The 21,779-nt window shown below is 38.7% G+C and overlaps 1 long non-coding RNA gene and 1 pseudogene across 3 annotated transcripts in view; one reads left to right on the top strand and one right to left on the bottom strand.

The window, feature by feature from the left end:
• LOC309849913 overlaps positions 1 to 1,753 on the bottom strand; it is a 34,509-nt gene extending 32,756 nt beyond the window's left edge. The window contains exons 1-2 of one of the 2 annotated variants that reach the window (XR_014303983.1): positions 1,632 to 1,753; positions 1,209 to 1,421 (exon numbers count right to left, since the gene is read on the bottom strand). This is a non-coding gene — a long non-coding RNA (uncharacterized lncRNA). Of the gene's footprint in view, positions 1 to 1,208; positions 1,516 to 1,631 lie in introns of those variants that run through there. The other variant, XR_014303984.1, reaches the window with a different exon arrangement.
• Positions 1,754 to 4,534: 2,781 nt separating this feature from the next.
• LOC309849699 (small ribosomal subunit protein uS17m pseudogene) lies at positions 4,535 to 5,579 on the top strand (annotated as a pseudogene). Its single transcript has one exon. The product of its transcript is annotated as a small ribosomal subunit protein uS17m pseudogene (transcript).
• Positions 5,580 to 21,779: the final 16,200 nt, after the last annotated feature.

Here is a 21,779-nt window from a genome sequence, read left to right as displayed (position 1 = left end):
TATTCTGCCTTCTCCTTAACTCTCTTCCCTAATACCTTTTTCTGAGGCATGGAACACTGAACTCCTCCACCTCCAGTTATATACCCATTATATACATATATACTTATAAGTTATATATTTATATACCCTTATATACCCCTGGCTACCTCACTCTAAAATCCCCAAATTAACATTTATGTGACTGGCCCCAGCCTAGCCTCAGCGCTTCAAATGTATTAGCTCATTTAACATTCAGAACAAAATCAGGAGGCAGCTCCTATTACTATCCCCATTTTACAGGTGATGAAACAGAGGCTCAGAAGGTGATAAGAGGTAGAGCCAGGATGCAACCTTGGGCAGTGTGTGGTTCTAGCAGCCAACACTTGCTAAATTTCCACAATTCCTCGCTCAGACTGAAACCTCAGCCTACATGGCATCTATTTTTGGTTTTGTATAAGGAGTGTGTTTAGGTGGGGGCCCTTGGGTGGTTCAGTTGGTTTAGGCTCAGGTCTTGATCTCAGGGTCATGAGATCAAGACCCACATCGGGCTCCACGCTCAGTGCAGAGTCTGCTTGTCCCTTTTCCTCTGTTCTTCCCCCCATTTACACTCTCTTTCTCTCTCAAATAAAGGAATTAATTAAACCTTTAAAAAGAATAATAATAAAAGTTGTATGTTCAGGTGAAATAAATCCTTCCAAAATCACTGCCAGCTTCCTTCTCCCTCACCCTGCCCCCCTCTTTGCCCTCTCCTTCTCTACTTCTTCCCTCTCCTTCTTTTTCTCTATAGTTTCTGATGTCAAATAAATGCTACTTTTATATAATCAGAGTCCCAAGGTGTCCCCACGACGGGGTAGATTCCCTGATCTAAGAGAAATGCCTGCAATTCATATCCCAAAGTATCTCCCTGCCTTACCCCGTCTCTATCTGAGAGACATGCCCTTGTTCTGAGGTCTACAATGAAAATGTGATGCAGAAAACAGACCAAAACAAAACACTATTCTGGATCAGACCGGCAACAACCTTGTGCAGCATTCTGCCTTATAACAGGAAAAAACAAGTTATTTTATAAAAGACATTGACAGCTGCAACCCACAATCCTTACTGCCTCTTAATAAACTGTAATAGATCACTCACAAATACATTATGCCGTTGTGAACCAAGTAATGCTATCAAGGAAGAAAGCCTGTAGATTTTTTTTAGAATACCTCTAATGAACTTGAAAAACTCACTTTTAGTGTCAAGATGTCTCCTGTACTTCTGACTCGATTCTATGGTTCACCAAATCAGCCACGTTTACTCCATTCAGTCATTCAACAAGCATTTATTGAGTTCTGGAATACCACAGTGAGCGAGGTTGGTGACATTTCTTCTCTGGGGGGTGCTTCCTGCCAGCTTGGAACACAGGCAATAAGCAAACACTTAGCTACAGATGATGATGAATGCTATGAAGGAAATCACACAGGATGAGTGAGAGAGAGTGAAGTGGGTATAGGGAAAGTAGTTTAGACTGAGTCACCAAGAAAGGCCTCTCAGGGGAGGTAACATTTAACTAAGACCTGAAGCCAGCATGCGCTTTCCAGGAAGAGGAAATAAAAATTCGAAGTCTTCAGGTGGGAAGAAAACCAAGGAACCCCTTCCCTTGGACAGCGCACCATTGTGTGTACTTCTTCATGACTTTATAAACTTTATACATAAATCCTGTCAACCTTAATTGTTGTGGACTAAAGAATGCACATCACATCCATAAATGAGTTTCTATCCCTCTTATCATCGCAGTTGCCAGATTCCCAGGACTACTGTGTCTTGGTTCTTTCTGGAACACTCTTATCAGGGCCAGCTGCCTGGTAATACCTGTTGATGATTAACACCAACAGCCCACGGAAAACAGATTTTGCAAGTCGGTCAGCTATAAAATTCTTACTGAATAAGGCTGCAGGAGATTTAGTCCAGTTCCCAGGGAGGTGGACCATTCATTCCTGCATAACCACCATCTTGCCCAATCCCTCACGCCATCTCGCTGTCCCCGGGACCTGATAGCTGTGTCAAGCGATAACCTTTCTCAACCCATGGGACACTAGTCGTTAACAACTGAGGAATGTCTTTCTCATCACTTTATGTTGAAAAACTGCTAAGACCTCAGTAAAAATTCTAAGACTTTACTTGATAAAGAGATAATTTACAAAAAGCTTTACTAGACATTCCTGGTGAGCCTATATCCAAGAATTTACTAGACATTGCTGATAAGCCTATCTCCTAGGTTTAAAAAGCATCATAAAGTTTAAAATAGACCATTTTCCATATTAGTGATAATTATATCCTCAACAGTGGGAATTGACATACTTTCTTTACATTCAATTTATTATTCACATAGATGAATTCATTGGGCCGGAACTGCACCATTGTCTTAGACCATCTCCCCCTAACTCAGTCAAGTCTCCACATACCCAAGGTTTGGGGAAGCTGTATCACCCTTACTAACATTAGGGTGCGATATTCTCCCTCCCTCCCATCTTCACTCATTGGTCTACATACCTCTGGAGAATGGTACAATCTCTTCTACTTGTATATTTGGAGAAAGCCATCTTATTGAAGAATGTTTTTTAAAACCCCCCAAATTTGTGTTTCCTTAAATTGATCGAATTTGTTTGTTTCTATCCTCTAGTTTAGGTTGTTTTCGATCCTAGAAATAGTATACCTCTATAATAATACATTTGAGAGTGGCAGACACAGGAGACCTGAATTCCAGTCCTATTTATTATTTACTCAAGAAATGGTTACCAGATACCTATTATATACCAGACCCTCCATCACTGATAGGTTTTTCACTTTGCCAAGTAACTAACTTGCTCTATGCCTCAGGGTTTTGTTTTTGTTCTTGTTTTTCGTAAAAATTTTATTTATTTATTTGACACAGAGAAAAATTACAAGTAGGCAGAGAGGCAGGCAGAGAGAGAAGGGGAAGCAGGCTCCCTGCTGAGCAGAGAGCCTGATGTGGGGCTCGATCCCAGGACCCTGAGATCATGACCTGAGCCGAAGGCAGAGGCTTAACCCACTGAGCCACCCAGGTGCCCCCCCAGTGCTCTTATTTGTACATTTCTCTAAAGAGCACACTGTACCAGATCATCTTACCTCTTTGTAGTTCTAAATGTCTTTACTTCAAAGTCCAATTCTAACCTCCATATTGTTTCTCAATCACACTCGTTTCTAAGTAAATTGACTTTGGGTAATGTACTATTAAAATAAACGCTAGTACTCAGGGTGCCTGGGTGGCTTAGTCAGTTGAGCCTAACTCTTAATTTCAGCTCAGGTCATGATCTCAGGGTTCTGAGACTGAGCCCTATCTAAGGGGATTTATTCCCTCTGACCCTGCCTCCAATCACACACACACACTCTCTATCTCTCAAATGAATAAATAAATCTTTAAAATAAAGATTTAAAATAAAGTACTGATTATATCTAATTCATTAATATAAGTTAATTGAGAAAGAAAAAATACAGTAATCAATATTTCTGGAGTCTAGATGATTATTTGTGAGAATAATCAAAAGACATTATACTATATATATTCAGAAACAAGAATCAGAAAAGAGTAATATTATAGATGGCTCAGAAACAATTTCCTCAAGAAGAAAAACCAAGTATAAAACTAAGCACTGAACATATAAACAAAAAATGTAAAACCCAAAGCTGGCTAGATAACACAAATAAATAAATAAATAAATAAATATTTATTATATATAAAATATAATATATAATGTATTTATTTATATATGTATATATATGTATACACACACACACACACACTGGCAATACTGTATATGCTTTCTAAAGAATAGTTTGACAATATATAATAAGGATCATAAAACTAGTTGTGGAAATTGGCCACAGAAATAGTCCTTCCAGGCTCACCCATGTAATTTTCTTTGACGAATGAACTTGCTTTCATTCCAATAATGCCCCTTTGCCATGTCCATGAGAATATGCCCAGGTTAGCCTGATGGGTATGAGACACATGAGACACAAGACTTTCCAGCTGGGACTGGCAGCTCCCCTGAGCTAAGAGCTGGAGCTGGGAATCCAGGAATGCTAACATAGCTAGAATTTTCAAGGAAAAATACCAGAGAACAGAGAGCTCTAGAGATACGCAGTGGGTCTCCCTTGAGCCTTCAGCTACCGAAGAGTCAACATACATGTGTGAGGAAACTATCCATGGTCTGAGAAACAACCACTCAAAAGGATTAGAAAAAACAATTCTCAGAGCTCACAAAAAGTTAGAAATCGTTCCTGTTCCACCAGCTGCAGTGGAAAAAGTAATAATTAAAGGGGCATCGGACTGAGTGATCAAAAGGGCTCGGGCCTATGCAGTGGGGCAAAATCTGCCCTAGACAAAATACTGCTCTGCCCCCACCAAGCAATAAAGGCATGACTGAAAGGATCAAACAGTTTCCAAGTAACTTAACTGGATCCCAGGACCAATATCAAGAATATTTCTAGAAACACAAAATATCTAGTTCCCAACAAGGTAAAATTCACATCTAATCAAAATCTACCGCCCGTCCGCACCCCGCGCAGGGAAAGCGGAGCGGGTTGGCGAGCGCGGCCCGCGTCCTGCAGCTGCAGTGGGTGAATCCGGAGGAGGGTTAGGCCCGCTGACGGGAGCCACGTGATGTCAGTAGTTCCTTCGTCCGTCCACGCCAAGTGGGTCGTGGGGGAGGTGATTGGAACAGCAATGCAAAAAACAGCCAAAGTGAGAGTGACCAGACTTGTTTTGGATCCCTATTTATTAAAGTATTTTAATAAACGAAAAACCTACTTTGCCCACGATGCTCTTCAGCAGTGCACAGTTGGGGATATTGTGCTTCTGAAAGCTCTACCTGTTCCACGAACAAAGCACGTGAAACATGAACTGGCCGAGATCATTTTCAAAGTCGGACGAGTCAGAGATCCAGTGACTGGAAAACCCTGTGCAGGAACTACCTACTGGAAAGCCCAGTCAGCTTAGAAACCACCTGCCTACCCAAAAATCTGGAAGAACTCAAAAGCTCTTCAGCACAGTGAAGGAGGATTGGAAGAAGGAGCCAAAGGGAAAGAATGATAAGTTTGCTTTATGGAAAAAGAAATGTTTTTAAGTTTCATTACAAACTAATTTCTCTCCCGGTCTTTATGGAATAGCTAAAAGTAAATGCAGTAAAGGCCGTTAAAATTTTTCATAAAAGTTTAAGGTCATGTTTTAAATTTCCTTTTCAGTGGACATACTTTCCTCTTAGAGTAAGTATGCCTAGCAGTCCCCTAGCATTGTTTTATAAGCTCACTGTGTTAGAAGGTATCCTTTTTTTTTTTCTTTCAAAGAAATCTTGAATTTATCTTAGAATCTTTATTTGGGGAGGAAATATCTTTTGATAAAAAACAGATAAGACTACATTAAGTGAATATTTATTTTTGGTGACATATATTTGAAATTAAATTTTTTTCTGATTTAACTAGTTACAAATGGAAATAATTAACAGTCTGATTGGGGTCAGATTTTATCATATTAAAGTTTGTATTATGAATGTTGAAACATAGAAAATAAAACTTGAAAATTCTGTCCAAAAAAAAAAAAAAAATCTACCAAGGAATTAAGTTTGCGAGGGTTGCATAACAAAATGCCACAAACTGTGTGACCTAACAGAAATTGGTTGCCTCACAGTTCTGGAGAGTAGTAGTTTGAAATCAAGATGTTGGCAGGGTTAGTTCCTTCAAGGAATGGAGAGATGGGAGGCAAGGATCTGCTCAGGCCTTCCTCCTTGGCTTGTAGATGGCCCTGTGTCATGTCACATGGCTAATTCTGTGTATAAGTCTGCTTCTAAATTTCCCTTATTGATAAGGACACCAGTTATTGGATTAGGGCTTCTCCTAAAGAACTCATTTTAACTTGATCAATTCTGTATTAGCCCTGTCTCCAAAAAAGTTTCATTCTGAAGTACTGAAGGTTAAGACTTCAACATATGAGTTTCTAGAGGAACACAATTCAACCCATTACACCAAGCATGCAAATAAACAGAAAATTTGACCCTATTGTGAAAAATCAATCAATCGAAATGATATGGATCATAGAATTAGAATTTGATTACATCAAAAGCTAATGATGTACTATATGTTGGCTAACTGAACATAATAAAAAAGTAAATAATAAAAAATAAATTAATTTAAAAAACAAAACCTGGGGTGCCTGAGTGGCTCAGTGGGTTAAAGCCTCTGCCTTCGGCTCAGGTCATGATCCCAGGGTCCTGGGATCGAACACCACATCAGGCCTTCTGCTCAGAAATGAGCCTGCTTTCCCTCCTTCTCTCTCTGCCTGCCTCTCTGCCTGCTTGTGATCTCTGACTGTCAAATAAATAAACAAAAATCTTAAAAACAAAAATAAACCAAAAAATTATAATTTGACAAAGACACTAGATCAGTTATTAAAACTGTATCCCACTTGTTCAAGATATTAGAGGAAAGTGATATGATTGAGGTTTCACAGTGACTTGGAAGACATAAAAGGACTCAAGTGAAAACTTACAGAGATATAAAAATATAATGTCTGAGATGAAAAATAATAGCAGATTAAGCACTTCAGTAATTATTAGTAAAGCAATAGAAATTATCCGAAATGAAACTCAGAGGAAAAAGACTGACAGAAAAATGAGCAGAGCATCAGTGAGCTATGAGATTATTTCAAGGAGCTTATAGCTAGGTAAATAGAGAGTCAAGGGAAAGGTATGGGACTGAAAAATTATTTGAAGAAATAATAGTTGAAATTTTCCAAAGATGATGAAAATTAAAATGACAGAGCCAAGAAGCATCACAAACTCCAAGTATGGGAAAACATGAATAGAACTCCAGCAAGCCATGTTGTTATCAAACTGCTTGAAACCAATGATAAAGAGAACATCTTAAAAAGAAGACAGAAAAAAAAAAGATACATGAAGTACAGAGACCAAAGATAAGAATGACAGCAAACTTCTCGTCACGAAGAACAAAATCAAGAGACAATGGGCAGAAGATATGGACAGACACTTCTCCAATGAAGACATACAAATGGCTATCAGACACATGAAAAAATGTTCATCATCACTAACCATCAGGGAGATTCAAATTAAAACCACATTAAGATATCACCTTACACCAGTTTGAATGGCCAAAATTAGCAAGACAGGAAACAACATGTGTTGGAGGGGATGTGGAGAAAGGGGAACCCTCTTAAACTGTTAGTGGGAATGCAAGTTGGTGCAGCCTCTTTGGAGAACAGTGTGGATATTCCTCAACAAATTAAAAATAGAACCTGCCATTGCACTACTGGGTATTTACCCCAAAGATATGAAAAGAAGGGCCATCTGTACCCCAATGTTTATAGCAACAATGGCTACGGTCACCAAACTGTGGAAAGAACCAAGATGCCCTTCAAGGGACAAATGGATAAGGAAGATGTGGTCCATATACACTATGGAGTATTATGCCTCCATCAGAAAGGATGAATACACAACTTTTGTAGCAACATGGATGGGACTGGAAGAGATTATGCTGAGTGAAATAAGTCAAGCAGAGAGAGTCAATTATCGTATAGTTTCACTTATTTGTGGAGCATAACAAATAGCATGGAGGACATGGGGAGATAGAGAGGTGAAGGGAGTTGGGGGAAATTGGAAGGGGAGGTGAACCATGAGAGACTATGGACTCTGAAAAACAATCTGAGGGTTTTGAAGGGGTGGGGGGGTGGGAGGTTGGGGTACCAGGTGGTGGGTATTATAGAGGGCACGGATTGCATGGAGCACTGGGTGTGGTGCAAAAATGATGAATACTGTTACGCTGAAAATAAAAAATAAATTAAAAAAAACCAAAATTTAAAAAAAATAAAAATAAAAATAAGATGAGCTATTAAAAAAAGAGAGACAATGGAACAACATCTTTAAAGTATGAAAAGAAAAAAAATGTCAATTTTGAATTCTAAACTCAGTGAAATAGCTTTCAAAATTGAAGGTGAAAGACATTTTCAGGCATGCAAAAGTTGAAAGAATTTATTAATAGCAAACCTGCCCTACAGGAAATGTTAAGGGAAATCCTTCAAGCAGAAGAAAAATAATATCAAATGGAAATCTAGATCTATCAAAGGAATGAGAGTACCAAAAGTGGTAACTATTCTGGGTCTAGAGAGAAACTTTTCCACTATTTCCACCCTACCCTTACCACTCAGTCCGTGTCCCACCTAGAAATACAACTGAACAAGACTTAATTCCATATATATAATTTATATACTCATCACCTATTAATATTTATCAGTAAATTAGTAAATTAACATTTATCAATAGTCATCAACAAATATGCCTTGAGCCTATTCTACTGGGGATAAACTAACCAAAACAGCCAACTGACACTGGGGATAAACTGACCAAAACAGACAAGCCCCTTTAACAAGCTCATTGAGCTCACATCCCAGCATCTGATTTTCTGATTCATGAACATGAGAACACAGTATAACAGTCACAGAGCAACTGGCTGACGTTGTTTTATTTATATGTTGAGTAATTCCTTCCAGACTGCAAAAACTTTCATTTGGTTGTTTCAATTGTCTTCATGATTTAGTAATTCAATACAATAATCCAGTTAATAAAAGGTCACTAATTACAGTCAGAACTGTTAGCTACATAGGCCTACATCATAATGCACTACAAATGAAGCAATTTTAAATTTTTTATTATGTCATATTTTATCAAGCTGTAATTGGGATAGGAAAGAAAGAGAAAAGTGGATAAAGAAGCCATGAGGGCTGAAATAAGTTTCTCTTTTTTTGTAATCCATATCTTTTACAAAAGGACGTTAAGGTGTCCACCAAAGACATATGTAATAATTTCAATACACGATAATCAAAATGGAAATGTTTTATGGCTTCCACCAAAGCCATGAATACCTAGAAGAAGAAAATATGCTAGCCGCAAGTGCTAATTTAGTTACTATAATTATTAATAAATGTGACTTGGAGCTTCCTGGCAGCCATAGCAAAAAAAGGGAAACACATTTTATAAGAAATTGTACTCTGTATTAGGGAAAAAGTTATTAATGCACAAACACTCACTGCCTGCTCCTTCCCTTCTCCTAGATGTCTTTAAATATTACTTACCTGAGCCAGGCCTTTGAAAGATATTACAGCTGATGGAGGGGGAAACAAGAATATATACTGTAAGGAATTTCTGGTATTCTATATCACTATCTGAAAGAGGAATCATATATTTTGGAAACAAGCAAGTATTATGAAAGTCATCCTCACCCTAAAAATAGGGTTACTCCTTTGAAAGCATATATAAATTCTACCCCACCGTTTTATATTGGTTAAATGTACAAACAAGTACTCTTTGGTGAAACTCTAAATAATTGGGAGTCAAAAATAGTGAAATGCTGAAATCACCATCTTCAAATGAGCAATGACTATTTTTATGTCGGGTTTTGATTTGAGGAGAAAAAAAGTATATTCTAATCTACTGTATATTCTAATCTACTGCCTAGGAACAGCTGTAATCAGCATATGCATGTAATGACAAAACTCACTAATTAAACATCTTCATTTAAAAATCTGTTCAACAGGGTGCCTGGGTGGCTCAGTCGGTTTATGCAGCCGATTCGTGATTTCAGTTCAGGGCATGATCTCAGGGTGGTGAGAGTGATCCCTGCATTGGGCTCCATGATTAGTGGGGAGTCTGCTTGAGTGTCCCTCTCTCTCTCTCCCTCTGCCCCTCTCCCCACTCTCTCCCTCTCAAATAAATAAGTAAAATCTTTTAAAAAATCTGTTCAACAGCAACAACAAAAAAGGCATCTGTGAATTTTTACTTATCAAACATCTAGTCCCTATCTCTAAAGGGACTGTCATTAATTTTTATAGTGTATATGATTAGGCAAGCAAAAAAAAGTGAAAATAAAGGAAGAAAGAAATATTATCTTGATATTGCCCAGCTGTTTGTTTTATAGTATAAATATATAGAAAGAGACAATACCATGGATAGATCAGTCTATCTCTTTTGGCTTTTGTGTGTTATTGTCAAATCCCACAGAAAGCAAGATGGCATTAGAATGCTCGGCTATCTCCCTGGGTTCCATTCTGTTTTCAGAGCCGTAATCCATTATTGGAATTTCATTTACTTCTGAGTTCTCTTGCTGGCTCTTTTGCAAATAGGTAAATAAGTTACTGGGAAAAGTCCCCATCAAACATTCATTCATTAAACTAATATTGACTGGCTCTCTGATGGGCCAAACAGGATTCTAAACAGTGAACAAAACAGACAAAAATTCCTGCCATTGTGGAGTTTACATCCTAGCAGAGGAAGAGAGATAATAAAACAATTAAAGTAGAGACTATGTCAAATGGTGGTAAGGGTGATAAAGAAAAATGAATCAGGGAAAGGGAAGAGGAAGAACAGCTGAGGAGGGGTGGCTGTTTCAAAAAAAGAAAGGTCTCAAGAGGCAATTTTTTGAACAAAAATCCCCAAGGTATGAGAGAAGCAGCCATACAAACCACTGTATGAAAGAGGATTCCAGATGGAGGGAACAGGCTGGGCAGGACTGAGAAATAGCAAAGACCAGCAGCACCAGAATAGGGGGATGAATCAAGCCCATGACAGAAGGGACAGAGGTACAGGTCAAATCATGCAGGCCTTGGAAGCCATTGTTAGTATTCTGTTTTTCACTTTGAGACAGATAGGAAGTCATGAGGGGTTTGAACTAAGGAAAACCGCAAAATGATGGATGTATTTTAAATTCTCATGCTGGTTGTTGTGTTGAGCACAGACTATAGAGGATCAAGGGGAGAAACCAGTAGTAGCCTCTATCAGAAGCTACTACAGTGTTTCAGGCAAAACAGGATAGAGGCTCAGTCCAGGGGCTGTGGCATCCATGGTAAAAACAAAACAAAACAAAAACAAAAAAACACCCTGCTGATGGCTGCCCATCAAGCAATTTCTGGTCTGGGGCCAGGGGTAACAGTCATATGAACACTTTTTTTTAAATATTCATTTATCTTTAATAAAGTATCAGAAAGTTTTGGAAGCCAATAAGTCAACATTTACACCTGGAGAGTGGTATGAAGAACTATTGCCAATGAAACTCAAACAACGACAATATCTCTATTTTTAAGGGCTGAGGTTTATTCATTGGAGTTTCTGCTTAGATGACAAATAAGAATTCTCATTTGTTCCTATGCTTGCTATGGAAAATACTTTCTTAATACAATCAGATCATATCCTTGACTGAGTAGATGTTACACAGTGAACAAAATTAACTTATGTTTTGATGATTGAAGATTTGCATTAGTTCACTATCCTAATTCTTAACAATAATTCATATTAAGTGGACATTTGGATATAGATGTAAATGACACATGGGATTGGTATGAATTTATACTGAATCCCAGGGTACATTTCAGAAATTTGATTATTTTTTCAAATGTTTGTATTTTGTTATCACACTTTTTTTCTCCTAAGAGAAGATTACAGATGAACTCTGGCTAATGAATTACGGCTAATCAAGATGTGGTTTCCTGTGATCCCAGCCTTTGAGGGCTACAGTGCACTTCACTTGATGACTCTATAGCTGATTATGATACACACCAAATAATTACCAAAATTCATCATCTTTTTCCTGAAATAAACCTATTACTAACCTCCACCATGTTGTTTGAAATATAGATCAAAATACTCTCTTTCATGATAAGCCTGTACTTTTATAGCCTTCCCTGCTATTCTTTCTCCAGCAACATTTTTCTGGAGTGACAGGACTGTTAATCAGATTTTCAAGCCATGGGTTATTTACATCCTCCAGTACATTTCAGTGAAATTAATTTGAGTTGTCCTCCTCTCTTACCAGCTTCTCAATAAATCTTCCTGGCAGTTTAAATAGAAATATCATCAAGACAGACTGGTTTCTGGCAAAAAATCACCACTGTTAAATGTTCTGCTGAGAGCATACACGGTAAACGGGGAAAATGGAGAAACGAGGAGAGAATTTTTCAATAACTGTGAATAAAACAGAAACCAGAAAATATGTGAAATGTCATAGGATATAGATAAGAACAAAATTCCAACAGAATACTGCATATCCACCATATTAGTTTCCTAGGGCTGCGATAATAAACTGCCAGAGACTGGGTGGCTGAAACAACAGAAATTTTATTTCTGACAGTTCAGGAAGCTAGAAATAAAAGATCAAAGTGTCAGCAGATTTCATTTCTTCGGAGGCCTCCCTTTCTGGTTTGTAGAAAGCCATCTTCATGTTCACATGGCCTTCTCCCTCTAGTATGTCTGTGTCCAATCTCCTTTTCTTATAAGGACACAAGTCATACTGGATTACATAATGATGTCATTTTAATTTAATTACCTCTTTAAAGACCACATCACCAAATACTGTCACAATCTGAGGTACTGAATATGTTTTTGGGAGGCACAATTCAACCCATAACACACACTACGTAGGAAAGGTACACAGTATAAATCTGCTATCACCTATTAACTATTTAATGAACCGTGATTGTTGCTTCTTTGAACACTGAGAATGTGCTAAGAATATAGCATTTGACTATTCACTGCCCATGTAGAAAATGACCACTAGGTCTTCGTGTGATCCATCAGACCCATGGCAGAGGCACAACATGCCCAGAGGCACTGGAGTCTAGCCCACTTTCTGTGCAGCATCCAGCTCTGCATTCAGTGAAGAGCTACTAGCCAGGCTCAGAGTGTTATGGCGAATCTTTCTTTGTCACATGTCCCAAAGTTGCATAATTCATGAAGCCAAATAAAAAAGAATTGCTTTGTGTTTTCTGAAAGAAAATTTACCAAAGTGAAAGTCATACTTTTGCTCTTTACATTTTCTAGCTACATTTGTAAAACTGCAGCTTCCCAGTTGGAAAGTATGGAGTCCAAACCCAAATCAAGGCTAGTACTGGGTAGGTATCCATGGCAGCCATCACTAATTCTTGGTTCTCATGAACCTGGACCTGGCTTCAGAATCCTTCTCAATACAGCCACTACCATATAATTGAGATTGACATCATTTAGCATCCCTGGCCCAAATAAAGTCAGCTGCCAGAAGTTACTGTTTGCCTCTTTCCAATAAACAGGTGCTTCAGTCAGGGGTTTCTAATTATCAAGCCATCTTAATTCTTGACTGGCCAAGCTAGGACTGGTCTCTGTGTTACCAAGAATCTTTTTTTTGTTGTTTTTTTAAGATTTTATTTATTTATTTGACAGATAGAGATCACAAGTAGGCAAAGAGTCAGGTAGAGAGAGAGGAGGAAGCAGGCTCCCTGCTAAGCAGAGAGCCCGATGCAGGGCTCAATCTCGGGACCCTGGGATCATGACCCAAGCCAAAGGCAGAGGCTTTAACCCACTGAGCCACCCAGGCACCCCCAAAGAACAATTTTTTAAAGGGATGTAATGGATTCCAGTTTTGTGGGGCCTAACTTTCATACAATTTGGAGGTGGAGAATCCCCTTTATGATAAAAGAGTGTAAAATTATAGATACAAATTTGTAGTCTCTCTGAGAGCCTTGGAAGAGTCCCATTCAACTGAGGGGCCTGATGCTCAAGCATCACTAAATTCAGCTACCCTATCTGCCCCTGGCATAAGCACAGCTGCCTTAAATCAACTTTTCTGTAATGGAAATTCATTCCTTCACTTCCATCCCTCTTCATGCATCCCCTCTTTCAGTTTGTTTCTCTATATTTGGTTCTGAATATCCTGCTATTGCCTTATTGTCCCCCGGTTGGTTCCAGTTCATGGATGGTAACAGGATGGGCAAGTCAGGAAATGCAAAACTAGGGTTGAGCTCAAGAAGTATCCAGGCCCAGAGAGTACTGCCATCTTGTTTAGAAAGGGGCATGCGTTGGTTACTCTGGTTCTGAGATTAAACAGAGGTCACTTTTTGAGTGACTGAGAGACTGGGCTCCAGGATTTACCAGATAAGGGCAAGTCCCCTCTCTCTCATACCATTGAGAAGTAAGTAGGAAGGTTTCTGGAAATGGATGCATGCAATTGCCATAGAGTCCAAAGTCTCCTCAGGAAAAGGAGCCAGGATTACTATGTAGTTCTCCCAATATTTAAAGTTGTAAGAGTTGATGGGATGTACTGAACTGGCTTTGTCCAAGCTTGGATGACCAAAAAAAGGCAGTGAGATTCCTAAAGGGAAAAGAAAACCTAACCCTTAAGTGAAACTGAACCAGATGGTTGGTTCCTAAGATGGTCAGAGGGGACATTGGTTCTGAACCTACAAAGTGAATGACGCCACCTAGACTCCATAGAAGCAGCACTGGCACTCTCCCTAAAGTAGCTGTGAACAAGCAGGCAAGCTGAGAGACCAGTATTACTACTGAGCTGTAACTTGGGGAATACGGACCTTCTCTAGTGGTGACCACAGCTGAACACAAAACTGATGACAGAGGAATATCTTTTTTGAAAAAGTCTTTATTTTTTATTAACATATAACATATGTACCCCAGGGTACAGGTCTGTGAATCACCAGGTTTACACACTTCACAGCACTCACCATAGCACATACCTTCCCCAATGTCTATAACCCCACCACCCTCTCTTTACCCTCCTCCTGCACCGGCAACCCTCACGTTTGTTTTATGAGACTAAGAGTCTCTTGTGGTTTGTCTCCCTCCTGATCCCATCTTGTTTCATTTTTCCTTCCCTATTCCCCATATCTTTTACACATTTGCCTTTCCCTTTGTTCTAGTCTCCTCTGTAGACATTTCACTCAGTTTCCATAGTAGTTCCTGGAGCATCAGGAGCCCTGGACTCCAGCTCTTCCCACATGAGGCCGTGGATTTGGTGGCTATGGCATGCCTGAGATTCTGTTGCATTCCTAGCATCTGGGAATCCTTTGTGAACCACCCTGTATTAAGCAAGCTCTTTAGTAAGATGGAACAAGTATGGATTTGGGAGTGAGAGACCTATGTTTGAATCCTAGATTCATTGTATACCAGTTATATGATTTTAAGAAAGTAGACTTAACCCTATGAGCTTCAGTTCCTTCTTCCATAACCTAAGTTACTGTGGCCAACAATGGAATGGTTTTGTCTAAAATATGTAGCACAGTCTCTGGCATAGCCTGTGCTCAGTAAATATTAACTCTGTTCCTTTGCACTCCCAAGGATTTCCCTGGCAATGTTTGGCCAATGGGAAGTTTTAATTTGGAGTATAGAGTTAAGTTGTGATCAAAACAAACTCTCTTATGATTAACATTACTTGTACTTCACTATTATCATCCCACTAGAAGCTATGGTCACATCAATATAAAGATATATGGAACATAAAAAGGCCACACTCATTACAAACCAACTTTAAGTTTGAACACTATATAATTTAAACATTGGGAATGAGATCAGAAAAGTGGGCATCAGTCAGCTTGGATTGGATGATTTTTTAAATCTAGCTGTGTTGTTAATGCAAATAAAGAACCTCCATACGGAATCAAAGGACTAGAACCTGGAGTAACTTTCTTTAGTACAAGCAGAAGAGAAAAGCAAACTGGCCTCCAAAAATTTTCCCAGCAAACCCTACCTCAAACAGATCACTTATTTACTGTAAATTCTCTCCACCCTTAAATATACAGGCTGGGCTGTCACACACTATATGTATCTATATCCACATATCATTTTATGTTTCAGGTTTATCTCCCAAAATTTATTGTCCATTTCACCTGGGAAGAAGTCATAGTTTCTATTTCTTTTGTATACTCCCCTTGGGTAGGAACACAAGAAATAAAAAGCAAAGGAAAAAAAAAAAAAGAAGGAGAAAGGGAGGAGGGATGGAATAAGAAGGAAGCAGACAGGAAGGTCTGCTTCAAAAGAGACTCTGAACTTTGTGGTAAAGAATCCTGTGGTGAAATATCCCCATGCTAGAAACCTAGCCATTTGCAAACTGTTTGCTCTGGGCTGTTCTATCAAAATGGATGCATCCATCTTATAATAAATGCATGTTGGAGAACCCAGCATAAGGAACCATCTGCTTTGTTTGACCTGAATCATCAACAATAAGCAAAGAACTGATTTATAAACAACATTGGTCATTAGTGACTAATTAAATGTGGAAAGCAAATGCAATACTTTCCAGAACAGCTGTTACGAATAGGGACAATGCAGCAGAAATACTTGCACAACTGATTTTACAAAGAGCTTTGTCTTTGAATCTAAATTCAGGTGTTTTCCTATGCTGACAGTACCTGAAACAAGGAATAAGTAATACTGGCAGAAGAACTGAGAATAAGCACTACTCAAGTCGCCTTAAACTCTATACCACTATGGTAGAGGAGGGATCATTACACCTCTCCAAACATGCTACTTTCTACAGGTAATCTCTCCTGCCTCTCAGAATTCCCTTAGCACTTTATACCACTCATGAGGCTCTTACTATGTAATGCATTGGATTATCATCTTTTGGATTCATGTCTTTTGATTTCTACCAGTTACAGATTCTTTAAGGCAATGACCTTACCACATACAACTTCAAATAAGGTTTTTGAACCTCATATAGGACCAAACTTAGTGCTTTTTACTGAGTCTACAACACAGAAACATTTGTTGTATAAGTTAATAAAATTCTCATTGTCTTTTAGTCTGAATTTTATTCTCTTATCTATTTCTCCATTTGGGCTTGAGCCCCTAAATCCAATAATTATCTATGGACTTTGATAAATACACAGGAGACAGCATGATCTAATAACATAAGCATGAGTAAAAAAGTCAGAAGACACAAGTCTAATTCTGGTGCTTTTAATAAAATGTAAAAGTAAAGTTTGGTAAGTCACATAGCTTTTCTATACCTCAATTACCTCATCTATAAAATGAGGAAAAAGACTATCTGGTCTTCAAAGAAACAAAGGAAGAAAGGAGACATGTATTGGGTGACTTTTTTATGCCAGACACTGGGTTATGTGCACACACATGAATTACCTTAGACAAGCCTCATAACAACCTTGCATTAGTTTCCCAGCATTATAGATGAGGAATTTGTGACTCAAGGAAAGTAAGTGGCAAAAAAGTCACTAATAATTGGCAAAGTGAAAACATACATCCAGAAATTCTAACTCTAAAGCAGTTCGGGTCAAACCATTTGACATTTAGAGAGAGTGGCTGAACCAGCACCATGATGGTTGCCAAGGATGCAGAAGTAAACCAAACAGAACTTAAGTGTCTATAAAAGCATGAAAACATATAAACAAATAACTGTATCAAAGTGTGCATATGGGATTCCTTCCATCCAACACTGCCGCTTTTAATGAGGCTATGAAAAGTAAACTATGTAAAAGTCAAAAGGTATAATTTAAGTGCCTGTGCCTAATAGTACTTATACTAGGAAATATGTTCCAAATATAGTAAAGAACTCTTAGTCCTTGTCCTTGGGAAGCTTACAGTCTTATTGAAGACAATATTAGTGCTTGAAGTGGCAAACTTCTCTTATGTAAAAAATTTACTCACATGGAACAATACATTCTATTAAAATAATAGATAAAATGAATATTGATAATTTTGCTTTTGAGTCAGCTTATGACAATGAAAAAGAAGACAAGTGTCTTTGTGATACAATGAACAGAAATGTTGTTACCTATCAGGGGCTATGACTTTGTAAACATTATGTTAACCAATCAGAATTAATTAATAATTCCCAGATTTCAGCAGATTTATAATAGGAAATATTCTACCATCCATATTCTAGCTTTGACCATATATTCCTCTATAATTAAAGGTAATTTTGATTAAATAGTGTTTTTAAAATTTAATGATTCTTTTCAATTAAAACAGCAATATTAGCATTTGGTAAAATCTTCCTCCTCATACACTCAAGAATTATGAATATTATACATGAAATCAAAACACCAAAATACATAAAGAAAATATCAAAAGAATGTCAGGCAAAAAATTAAGGGATCGTTAATGCTCCTTTGGTATAGTACACTTTTGTATTATTAGGGGTATTTTGCAAGCAGAATTTTTTTAAATTTCTTATTTTATTGTTGAAGTAGTGTTTTGTTTTTTGTTTTAAAGACTTAATTAGGGCGTGTCTGGGTGGCTCTGTGGGTTAAAGCCTTTGCCTTCGGCTCAGGTCATGATCTCAGGGTCCTGGGATCAAGCCCTGTATCAGGCTCTCTGCTCGGCAGTGAACATGCTTCCCTTCCTGTCTCTCTGCCTACTTGTAATCTGTCTGTCAAATAAATTATAAATAAAATCTTTAAAAAAAAATAAAGACTTACTTAGGATGAAAAGATGGCAGAGGAATAGGGGACCCTATTTCAACTGGTCCCCTGAATTGAGCCAGATATCTACCAGACCATTCTGAACACCCAAGACATCAGCCTGAGATGTAAGAAGATATATCTGGATCACTACAAAAAAAAAAAAAAAATCTCTGGCGGTTGCTCTCAAGGTATGAAGGGGGGAGCCGTGATTCTGCAGGCAGATATTGGAAGATAAATGGAAGGAGGAGGGAGCTGCCGTAAGTGCTGGCACTAGTAAGGTGAAATAACATAGGAACACAAAAGTCTGTTGCACTGGGGACCAGGCACAGACTTGCAGACTGGTAGTGGTCAGGAAAGGACTTTAGGGCAGCCCGCCAGACTGAAACCTGAAGCTGCCCAGGCACGTGTGTGAACTAGGGGCATCTGACAGTTTTAGAAGCACAAAGGGCAGAGACGTGCCCAGCCTTGGGAGTAAGGGTTGGGAGTGCTGCTGTGGGGCACACAAGCCAGGACAAAGTGGTTTTTAGCAGCACAGACAGAAATGGAGTCAGTGTGGCCTAGAGAACAGACTGTGATCTTTCTGTTCTGAGACAGAAATTTGGATATGGTCACTTCTGCTCTGACTCTTGGAAGAGACAAAAGCCACCAGGGAAAGCTGCCAGAGAACAAAAGACTCCAAAAAACAGTTTTCACTAGCTCATCCCCCCCCTCCCCACACACACACACAGAAGGCAGGGCAACTCAGCCCAAACAGGGTTGCCTGAATAACAGCATGGTAGGTCCCTCCCCCAGAAGACAGGCTGAAAGAACAAGAGGCCAACAACCCTAAGGTCCCTATAAAACAGGTGCACCTTGCTTGTGTTGTGGTCAATAATTTGGACTCTGCACATTCCTTCAACCACCCCTCAACAGAATGACCAAGAGGAGGAACCTCTCACAAAGGAAAGAACCAGAGACTGTGACCTCTGCCACAGAACTAATGGATATGGCTATAACAAAGATGTCAGAAATACACTTCAGAGTAACAATTATCAATATCTAGGCTTGAGAAAAATATTAATGATAATACAGAAATTCTAAGAGCAGAAATAAGATCTAATTAGACCAAACTTAAATATGTTAGTAATGAAATGTAGTCTAAACTGGATACTCTGACTGCCAGGGTAAATGAGGCAGAACAAATTAGTGAGCTAGAAGATAAGATGATAGAAAAGAAGGAAACTGAGACAGCATGGGAAAAACAAATTAAAACCCAAGAAATCAAACTGAGAGAGATTAGGGACTCAATGAAACATTCCAATATCAGAATTATTGGGATCCCTGAGACGGTGAGGGGGGAGTGGGGGTGGAGAAAGAAAGGGGTGTAGAAATATATTTGAGCAAATCATAGCTGAGAACTTCCCTAATCTGGGGAAGGAAACAAGCATTTGTGTCCAAGAGGCAGAGAGGACCCCTCCCAAGATCAATGAGAACAGACCAATGCCATGACATATAATAGTGTAATTTGAAAATCTTAGATCCAAGGAAACAATCTTGAAAGTGGCAAGGGGGAAGAGATTTCTTACGTACAAAAAGAGGAATGTCAGAATATGTCAGACCTGTCCACAGAGATCTAGCAAGCCAGAAAGGGCTGACAAGACATAGTCAAGGTACTAAATGAGAAGACCATACAGCCAAGGATACTTTTTTTTTTTAAGATTTTATTTATTTATTTGACAGAGAGAAATCACAAGTAGATGGAGAGGCAGGCAGAGAGAGAGAAAGGGAAGCAGGCTCTCTGCTGAGCAGAGAGCCCGATGCGGGACTCGATCCCAGGACTCTGAGATCATGACCTGAGCCGAAGGCAGCGGCTTAACCCACGGAGCCATCCAGGCGCCCCCAGCCAAGGATACTTTATCCAGCAAGGCTATCATTCAGAATGGATGGAGAGAGATGGAGCTTCCAAGACTGGAAGAAACTGAAAGAATATGTGACCACCAAGCTGGCCCCACAATAAATATTAACAGGGGTTCTATAAAAGGAGAAAGACCCCAAGAGTGATAAAGGACAGAAATTTACAGTGATCTAGAAAAACAAGGACTTCACAGGCAACATGATGACAATACAATCATATCTTTCAATAATCACTTTCAACATGAATGGTCTAAATGTTCCCATGAAATGCACAGGGTTGCAGACTGGATTAAAAGACATGATACAGTTTTGGAGTGGAGTCTTTTGGGTTTTCCACATATAGTATCATATCATCTGCGAAGAGTGATAATTTGACTTCTTCTTTGCCAATTTGGATGCCTTTAATTTCCTTTGGTTGTCTGATTGCTGAGGCTAGGACTTGTAGTACTATGTTAAACAGCAGTGGTGATAATGGACATCCTTGCCATGGTCCTGACCTTAGCGGAAAAGCTTTCAGTTTTTCTCCATTGAGAATGATATTTGCGGTGGGTTTTTCATAGATGGCTTTGATGATATTGAGGTATGTGCCCTCTATCCCTACACTTTGAAGAGTTTTGATCAGGAAGGGATGCTGTACTTTGTCAAATACTTTTTCACCATCTATTGAGAGTATCATATGGTTCTTGTTCTTTCTTTTATTGATGTGTTGTATCACATTGACTGATTTGCGGATGTTGAACCAACCTTGCAGCCCTGGAATAAATCCCACTTGGTCGTGGTGAATAATCCTTTTAATGTACTGTTGAATCCTATTGGCTAGTATTTTGTTGAGTATTTTCGCATCTGTGTTCATCAAGGATATTGGTCTATAGCTCTCTTTTTTGATGGGATCCTTGTCTGTTTTGGGGATCAAGGTGATGCTGGCCTCATAAAATGAGTTTGGAAGTTTTCCTTCCATTTGTATTTTTTGGAACACTTTCAGGAGAATAGGAATTAGTTCTTCTTTAAATGTTTGGTAGAATTCCCCCGGGAAGCTGTCTGGCCCTGGGCTTTTGTTTGTTTGGAGATTTTTAATGACTGTTTCAATCTCCTTACTGGTTATGGGTCTGTTCAGGCTTTCTACTTCTTCCTGGTTCATTGCACCCAAAACCATAAGATACCTAGGAATAAACCTAACCAAAGAGGCACAGAATCTATACTCAGAAAACTATAAACTACTCATGAAAGAAATTGAGGAAGACACAAAGAAATGGAAAAATATTCCATGCTCCTGGATTGGAAGAATAAATATTGTGAAAATGTCTATGCTACCTAAAGCAATCTACACATTTAATGCAATTCCTATCAAAGTACCATCCATCTTTTTCAAAGAAATGGAACAAATAATTCTAAATTTTTTATGGAACCAGAAAAGACCTCGAATAGCCAAAGGTATATTAAAAAAGAAAGCCAACATTGGTGGCATCACAATTCCGGACTTCAAGCTCTATTAAAAAGCTCTCATCATCAAGACAGCATGGTACTGGCACAAAAACAGACACATAGATCAATGGAACAGAATAGAGAGCCCAGAAATAGACCCTCAACTCTACAGTCAACTAATCTTCGACAAAGCAGGAAAGAATGTCCAGTGGAAAAAAGACAGCCTCTTCAATAAATGGTG

The sequence above is a fragment of the Mustela nivalis genome (assembly GCF_964662115.1).
Source record: "Mustela nivalis genome assembly, chromosome: 16".
In the NCBI taxonomy this organism is placed as follows: Eukaryota; Metazoa; Chordata; class Mammalia; order Carnivora; family Mustelidae; genus Mustela; species Mustela nivalis.
This window is presented reverse-complemented; position numbering and strand designations above follow the sequence as displayed.